General features: G+C 46.8%; 1 pseudogene; it reads left to right on the forward strand.

Moving 5' to 3' along the window:
• Positions 1-1,486: 1,486 nt before the first annotated feature.
• On the forward strand, positions 1,487-2,500 carry LOC135362178 (large ribosomal subunit protein eL8-like; annotated as a pseudogene).
• Positions 2,501-6,759: the final 4,259 nt, after the last annotated feature.

Raw genomic sequence — 6,759 nt, forward strand, 5'->3', positions numbered from 1 at the left:
AGGTATAAGATAAATAAATCAGGGAGATGACATATACAGCATAGGGAATACAGTTAATAATATTGTAACGACCCTGTATGGTGACAGATGGTAGCTAGGGCTTATCACAGTGATCACTTCTTAATGTATATAGATGATGTTGTACCCCTGAAATGAATACAATATTACCTGTATTGTATGCCAACTACACTTCAATAAAAAAAGAAAAAAGAAAAAAATTTGCTGGGCACCCACTCGGTGCTAGACCAGGTATTACTGGGGATGCACACCAAGGTGAACAAACCATAGTCTCCACCTGCCAGGACCCCCAGCACCAGGACAGACAGAACTGGAAGAAGAATTGGCCATGGGCAGCACTGGACAGAACTCTACAGGATCAGAGTCCTGTAGAGACATGAAGAGATACCATCATCTCTCCTCCCAATCTCTCCTTGACATGGCTCTATCTCACACACCATCTTCCTTATCTCTTCTTCAGTCTTTGACCCCAAGCCCGGTCCCATCTCGGAAGGACACAGTTCACATGCTGCCTCTTCCACAAAGCTTCCTCTGGAGTCACCCACTAGTCGTTGGTGCATCTCCCATGACTCCTCCAGCACCTCATTCCTGTCCGTCCTTGAGTCCCCCCAGCTCTGCCCTGAACCGAACCATGCCTACTGTGTGTGTCCCGCCCCCTCAACGTCCCAGGGCTCCCCGTGCCCGGGCACCGACAGGAGACTTCTGCCAGAATCTTGTCGTCTTCGCACTACATGAAATCTCTGATCATATGTTGATACCGTCAGTGTTTCCAGAAAAGGAAGAGGCAGTGTCCACACAGAGGCCAGTCGCTGGAATTAGTGGCTGATGGGCTCATTCTCCAGGAGAGTTTTGTGAACTGTGTGAGTCCCCACCTGGTGGGCAACAAGGAGCAAGAGGAGCTGACCTGATGATTTGAGACCCACCAGCTCCCCAGGATGGTTGGAGCAGAGGAGTACACACACCAAGCAGGACCTTCAGCCAGGACAGCCTCACTTGCCCTCAGTCTTGGCATTGACCCCGAAGCTCTTCCAGGACTGGCATCATGAGGGGTTGAGTGGTTCCAATGTGGGTGGTGGCCTCTCCTCTTTCCGTTTTTGATTTTTTGTTCTTAAAAACCACATTCCAAACGAGGGAAATGAAACTACTGAAGACTCTCCCCCAGCAGCCACCTGACGAGGGGCAAGAGAGTAATTCCCAGTTAAGGCCCCAAAGGAAATCCCCTCCCTGTCATGTGCTGGGGCCGGGAGAAGTGGGGGAGGCCCTAGCTCACTGCTTGGCCAGGCCCAGCCATCGAGGTAAAGGGCCAGATGGTCGGGCTGTCGCCTGGGCGGAGAACCTGAAGCAGAGTGGAAAACACCACAGGTGGAGATCTCGCTGGGGAGGCTTCCCAGAAGAGGGGTGCCCAAGCCTTGGGGATGGGGAGGGTTGGGGTAGGCAGAGGAGAGACCATTGCAAGTAAGGGAGGTCTTACTTGTACGACCCTACTGTACAGGGAGTATAGAGTGGGGAACATTTGTTCTGTGTTTAGGGAAATTGTGAGCAGATCGGACTGGATGAAACCCACTCTCTCCCAAGATGCAAAAAGGAAAGAAGGCGAAGAGGAAGAAGGTGGCCCCAGCCCCTGCTGTTGTAAAGAAGCGGGAGGCCAAGAAGATGGTCAGTCCCGTGTCTGAGAAAAGGCCCAAGAATCTTGGCATCAGACAGGAAGGACATCCAGCCCAAAAGGGACCTCATTTGACAAATGGCCCCGCTACATCTGGCTGCAGCAGTAAAGGGTTATTCCCTATAAACGTCTAGAAGTGCCTCCCGGGATTAACCAGTTCACCTAGGACTTGGACCACCAAACAGCTACTCAAATGCCTAAAGTAGCCCAGAGACAGAGCAAGAGAAGAAGCCAATATTGTTGGCCTGGGCTAAGAAGCCGCCTGTCTTTTGAGCTGGGGTTAATACTGTCACCACCTTGGTGGGAAAACAAGAAGACGCAGCTGGTAGTGATTGCACATGACGTGGATCCCACTGAGCTGGTTGTCTTCCTGCCCGCCCTGTGTCATGAGATGGGGGCTGCCTATTGCATTATCAAGGGGAAGGCCAGGCTGGGGCGTCTGGTCCACAGGAAGACCTGCATCGCTGTTGCCTTCACACAGGTTAACTCGGAAGACAGGGGAGCTCTGGCTAAGCTGGTGGAAGGTATCAGGACCAATTACAATGGCGGATATAATGAGATCCACCATCACTGGAGAGGCAACGTCCTGGGTCCAAAGTCGGTGGCTCGCATTGGCAAGTTGGAAAAGACAAAGGCTAAAGAATTGGCCACCAAACTGGGCTGAGTGTACATGTTGAATTTTCTGGACATAAAATTAATAAAAGTTCTCTTTCAAAAAAAAAAAAAAAAGACTGGATGAAACCCACTTGTAGACACATGCTGAACTATGGAAGGTAACAATGAAGAGAGGCGGTAGGCACTGCTGGAGTTTTCTCTCCCTCTCCCTCTGCCCCCTGAGCTCCCCCCCACCCTGCTCACCTGCACACACACACCTCTCTCTAAAATAAATAAATAAAAATCTTTTTAAAAAAAGAAAAGAAATATTTCTGAGTTAGAGTCAGCAGAAATGGGTGACCAGTTGGATGTGAGTGGTGGTCTTCAGGGGCTGGACTGCCTGGATGCAGATGCATGAGGCACCTGGACTTTCTTCTCCAGTTGAGAAGTGCCCAGCTCCTTGCTTTCACCTCAGGTCTCCGCGGAAATGCTGGTGTCCTGCTTGACACTAAACTTGGCTTTGTTATACAGTTGAGCAGGAGATGGGTACAGACTCCACAACACATGGAACAGGCTCAAAGAAAAAGCACATAGTCCCCCAAATTCTCAGCATCCCCAGGAGGGATGTGCTTGGCTAGGGCAGGGCTGGATGCATCATCGGTTGCGTTCCAGAGGAAGTACCCTGATGCCCTCTGCCTCAAGCAGCCTGCATGGGAGGGGGTCCGATCCTGAGCTATGCAGTCAGGGTACAGTCTTGCTGGCATGAAAAAGTGCTGTTTTCAGGGGCAGAGCAGCATTGATTTGACCTGGAAGTCTTAGGTCCTTTCAGCTTGCTCAAGACGAGAGGGAGAGCTGTTGGTGCTATTTGCCAACAAACTGGCTTGTCTCCACATAGCCATCAAAACCCTTGGTTTTCTAAGGATTTTTTCGAGGGGTAGCAGCTGCCTTCCTCAAAATAAATTCTGTGAAGATCCTTAATGTATAAAACATTTACAAGTGGAATCGCTTGGGATAAGGAGGGGATGGAGTGCCTGGAGGCCCACCAAGCTGTCCTTAGGGACCTCTGAGGACCCCACAAACCTGTTGAATCTGATTTTAAGGTAAGAAAGGCCACAGCAAGCCATGAAAGGGCTTTTAAGCAGGGGATGAGACCATCCAATATATATTTTAGAAAGCTGCCCATGGCTGCTGGGTGGACTCAACATCAGAGACAGCCCGGTTTAAGGTGGCTACTGAAAAGGTCCAGACGTGAGTGGATGAATCTAGACCCAGGGCAGTCGCAGAAAGGATAAAGAGTAGGTTTGGATTCAAGAAACATTTCCAAGTTCGGGTGCCTGGGTGGCTCAGTCCATTAAGCGTCCGAATCTTTTTTTTTTTTTTTTAAAGATTTTATTTATTTATTTGACAGAGAGAGAATGAGAGAGAGAGAACACATGAGAGGGGATAGGGTCAGAGGACGAAGCAGACTCCCCGCCGAGCAGGGAGCCCGACGTGGGACTCGATCCGGGGACTCTGGGATCATGACCTGAGCCGAAAGCAGTTGCTTAACCAACTGAGCCACCCAGGCGACCAAGCCTCCGACTCTTGATTTCAGCTCAGCGTGTGATCTCAGGGTCGTGAGATCGAGCCCCGTGTCAGGCTCCACACTCAGTGGGAAGTCTGCTGGAGTTTTCTCTCCCTCTCCCTCTGCCCCCTGAGCTCCCCCCCGCCCCCATGCTGCTCACCTGCACACACACCCTCTCTCTAAAATAAATAAACAAAAATCTTTTTTAAAAAAGAAAATAAATATTTCTGCGTTAGAGTCAGCAGAAATGGCCATTAACAGTGATAGCCGAACAAGGGGAGAAACCGGCTGGGACAAAGGATAAGAATTCAGTTTAGGCTACATGGTGTTGCAGCCACTCTGGGAGGAGTTGACTGACCCGCAGACAGTGAAAAATATAAGTCTGGATCTTCTTGGGAAGATCTTGAGAGAGAATGTTGGCGCTAGAGATTATAATCCAGGAGTTATCGGCATATAGGTAGACACAAAGGTGGGTACACACAGGTGAATAGAAAATGCATACCGCGAGAAGAAAAAGGCCTGGAAGTGAGCCTTTGTTCTCTTTCATTTGATTTTTGTTTAGTTTTATCATTAATATCATCATTATTACCACTATGAATGAATATTTTAGGGAACAAAGAATTTGCTTGGTGTTTGGAGCAGGAAGGACTTGCTCTTGTTTTTTTGTTTGTTTTTTAAAAGGTTTATTTATTTATTTATTTGAGAGAAAGAGAGAGAGAGAGCAAGTGCGTAAGTGGGGTGAGGGTCAGAGGGAGAAACAGGCTCCCCGCTGAGCAGGACACCTGACACGGGACTCGATCCCGAGACGCTGGGATCATGACCTGAGCTGAAGGCAGACACTTAACCGACTGAGCCACCCAGGCGTCCCTCTTGTTTTCTTAGGATGGACGTTCCAAGTATAATAATGCCACACAGAATCACAAATCAACAGGCTACAAGAGATGCTAGCCAACGCTCCAGGACACTTCAACCCTCTAGCTCTGATGGGAAAGAACAGAACTGAAGATCCCTTCTCTGACTCTCCTAGTGTGGTTGCCTGCATTTCTCACTCGGGATGTGGCAGACACTGTAAATATTTTGCCTTCTCCACTAGATTAAAGCTCCTTGAGAATAGGAGCTATGCGATAATGCACATAAAGCTCTTAGCATAGTGCCTGGCACCCCTCTGATGGTGGCTATTATTAATTCCATTATTCTTTTGACCTGTTGGCAAGAACTAGCAGAGAATGTTATACATATCAGGTACAAAAAAAAATTCATCCATAAACCTATGATCAAGAAGTTCATGGCACTCTGAAAGTCCATCACAAAGCAATTTCTGTGTCTTTTTCTTTTTTCTAATGTGCGGGACACATAAAAGGGGATTATTAATAAAGATTACCTGAGTGGATGACTCTTCCAAAGGTGGACTCTCTCCTGATTGGAAAAATGCATGTTCTACCCATTCCCTAAGTCTGCTCCAACTTGACCCTTGGATGTAACCTTGGAGAAGAGTTTCTGGGTCAGCAGAGCTCATAGGCAATGGTTTGCCACCCCTCAAAATCTCTAAGACAAGAAATTCAAAATGGATTAAAGACCTAAATATGAGACCTGAGACCATAAAAATCCTAGAAGGGAGCACAGGCGGTAACTTCTCTGACATCGGCCTTAGCAACATTTTTCTAGGTAGGTCCCATGATGCAAGGGAAACAAAAGTAAAATGAACTTTTGGGACTTCATCAAGATAAAAAGCTTCTGCACAGCAAAGGAAACAATCAATAAAACTAAAAGACAACCTAATGAATTGGAGAAGATATTTGCAAATGACATTTCTGATAAAAGGTTAGTATCCAAAATATATAAAGAACTTACACAACTCAACACCAAAAAGACAAATAATCCAATTAAAAACGGGCAGAAGACATGAACAGATATTTCTTCAAAGAAGACATACAGATATGGGGGGCACCTGTGGGGCTCCATCCAACTCTTGGTTTTGACTCAGGTCATGATCTCAGAGTCATGAGATAGAGCCCTGTGTCACGCTCCATGCTCAGCATGGAGCCTGCTAGAGATATTCCCTCTCCCTCTGTCCTGCCCCTGCTTGTGCTCTCTAAATAAATAAATAAAATCTTAAAAAAAAGAAGATGTACAAATGGTCAAGAGAAACATGAAAAGATGTTCATCATTACTTATCATCAGGGAAATGCAAATCAAAACTACAGTGAGATATCACCTTACACCTGGCGTAATGGCTGAAATAAAAAACATAAGAAACAAGTGTTGGTGAGGATGTGGAGAAAAAGGAATTCTCATGCACTGTTGGTGGGAATGCAAACTGGTGTAGCCACTGTGGAAAACAGGATGGAGATTCCTCAAAAAGCTAAAAAAATAGAACTACCCTATGATCCAGCAATCATACTACAAAGAATACAAAAACACTAATTCAAAGGGATACACGCATCCCAATGTTTATAGCGGCATTATTAACCAAGATATGGAAGCAGCCCAAGTGTCCATTGATTGATGAATGGATAAAGAAGATGTGACTATATATACATTCATATATATGTACATATGCGTATGTGTGTGTGTGTGTGTGCACGCGCGCGTGATGGAATGTTAGCCATAAAAAAGAATGAAATCTTGCCACATGGATTGAGCTAGAGAGTATAACGCTCAGCAAGTCAGTCAGGGAAAGACAAATACCAAATGATTTCATTCATATATGGAATTTAAGAAACAAAACAAGTGGGCAAAGGGAAAGAGAGAGAGGCAAACCAGAAAACAGACCCCCCCCCTTTTTTTTAAGATCTTATTTATTTATTTGACAGAGACATAGTGAGAGAGGTAACACAAGCAGGGGGAGTGAGAGAGGGAGAAGCAGGCTTCCCCCCGCCCCCAGCAGGGAGCTGAGCAGGAAGCCGAGCAGGGAGCCCCA

The sequence above is a fragment of the Mirounga angustirostris genome, unplaced genomic scaffold, assembly GCF_029215605.1.
Source record: "Mirounga angustirostris isolate CCGP_5_RB_7025 unplaced genomic scaffold, mMirAng1.0.hap1 SCAF_1, whole genome shotgun sequence".
Taxonomy (NCBI): Eukaryota; Metazoa; Chordata; class Mammalia; order Carnivora; family Phocidae; genus Mirounga; species Mirounga angustirostris.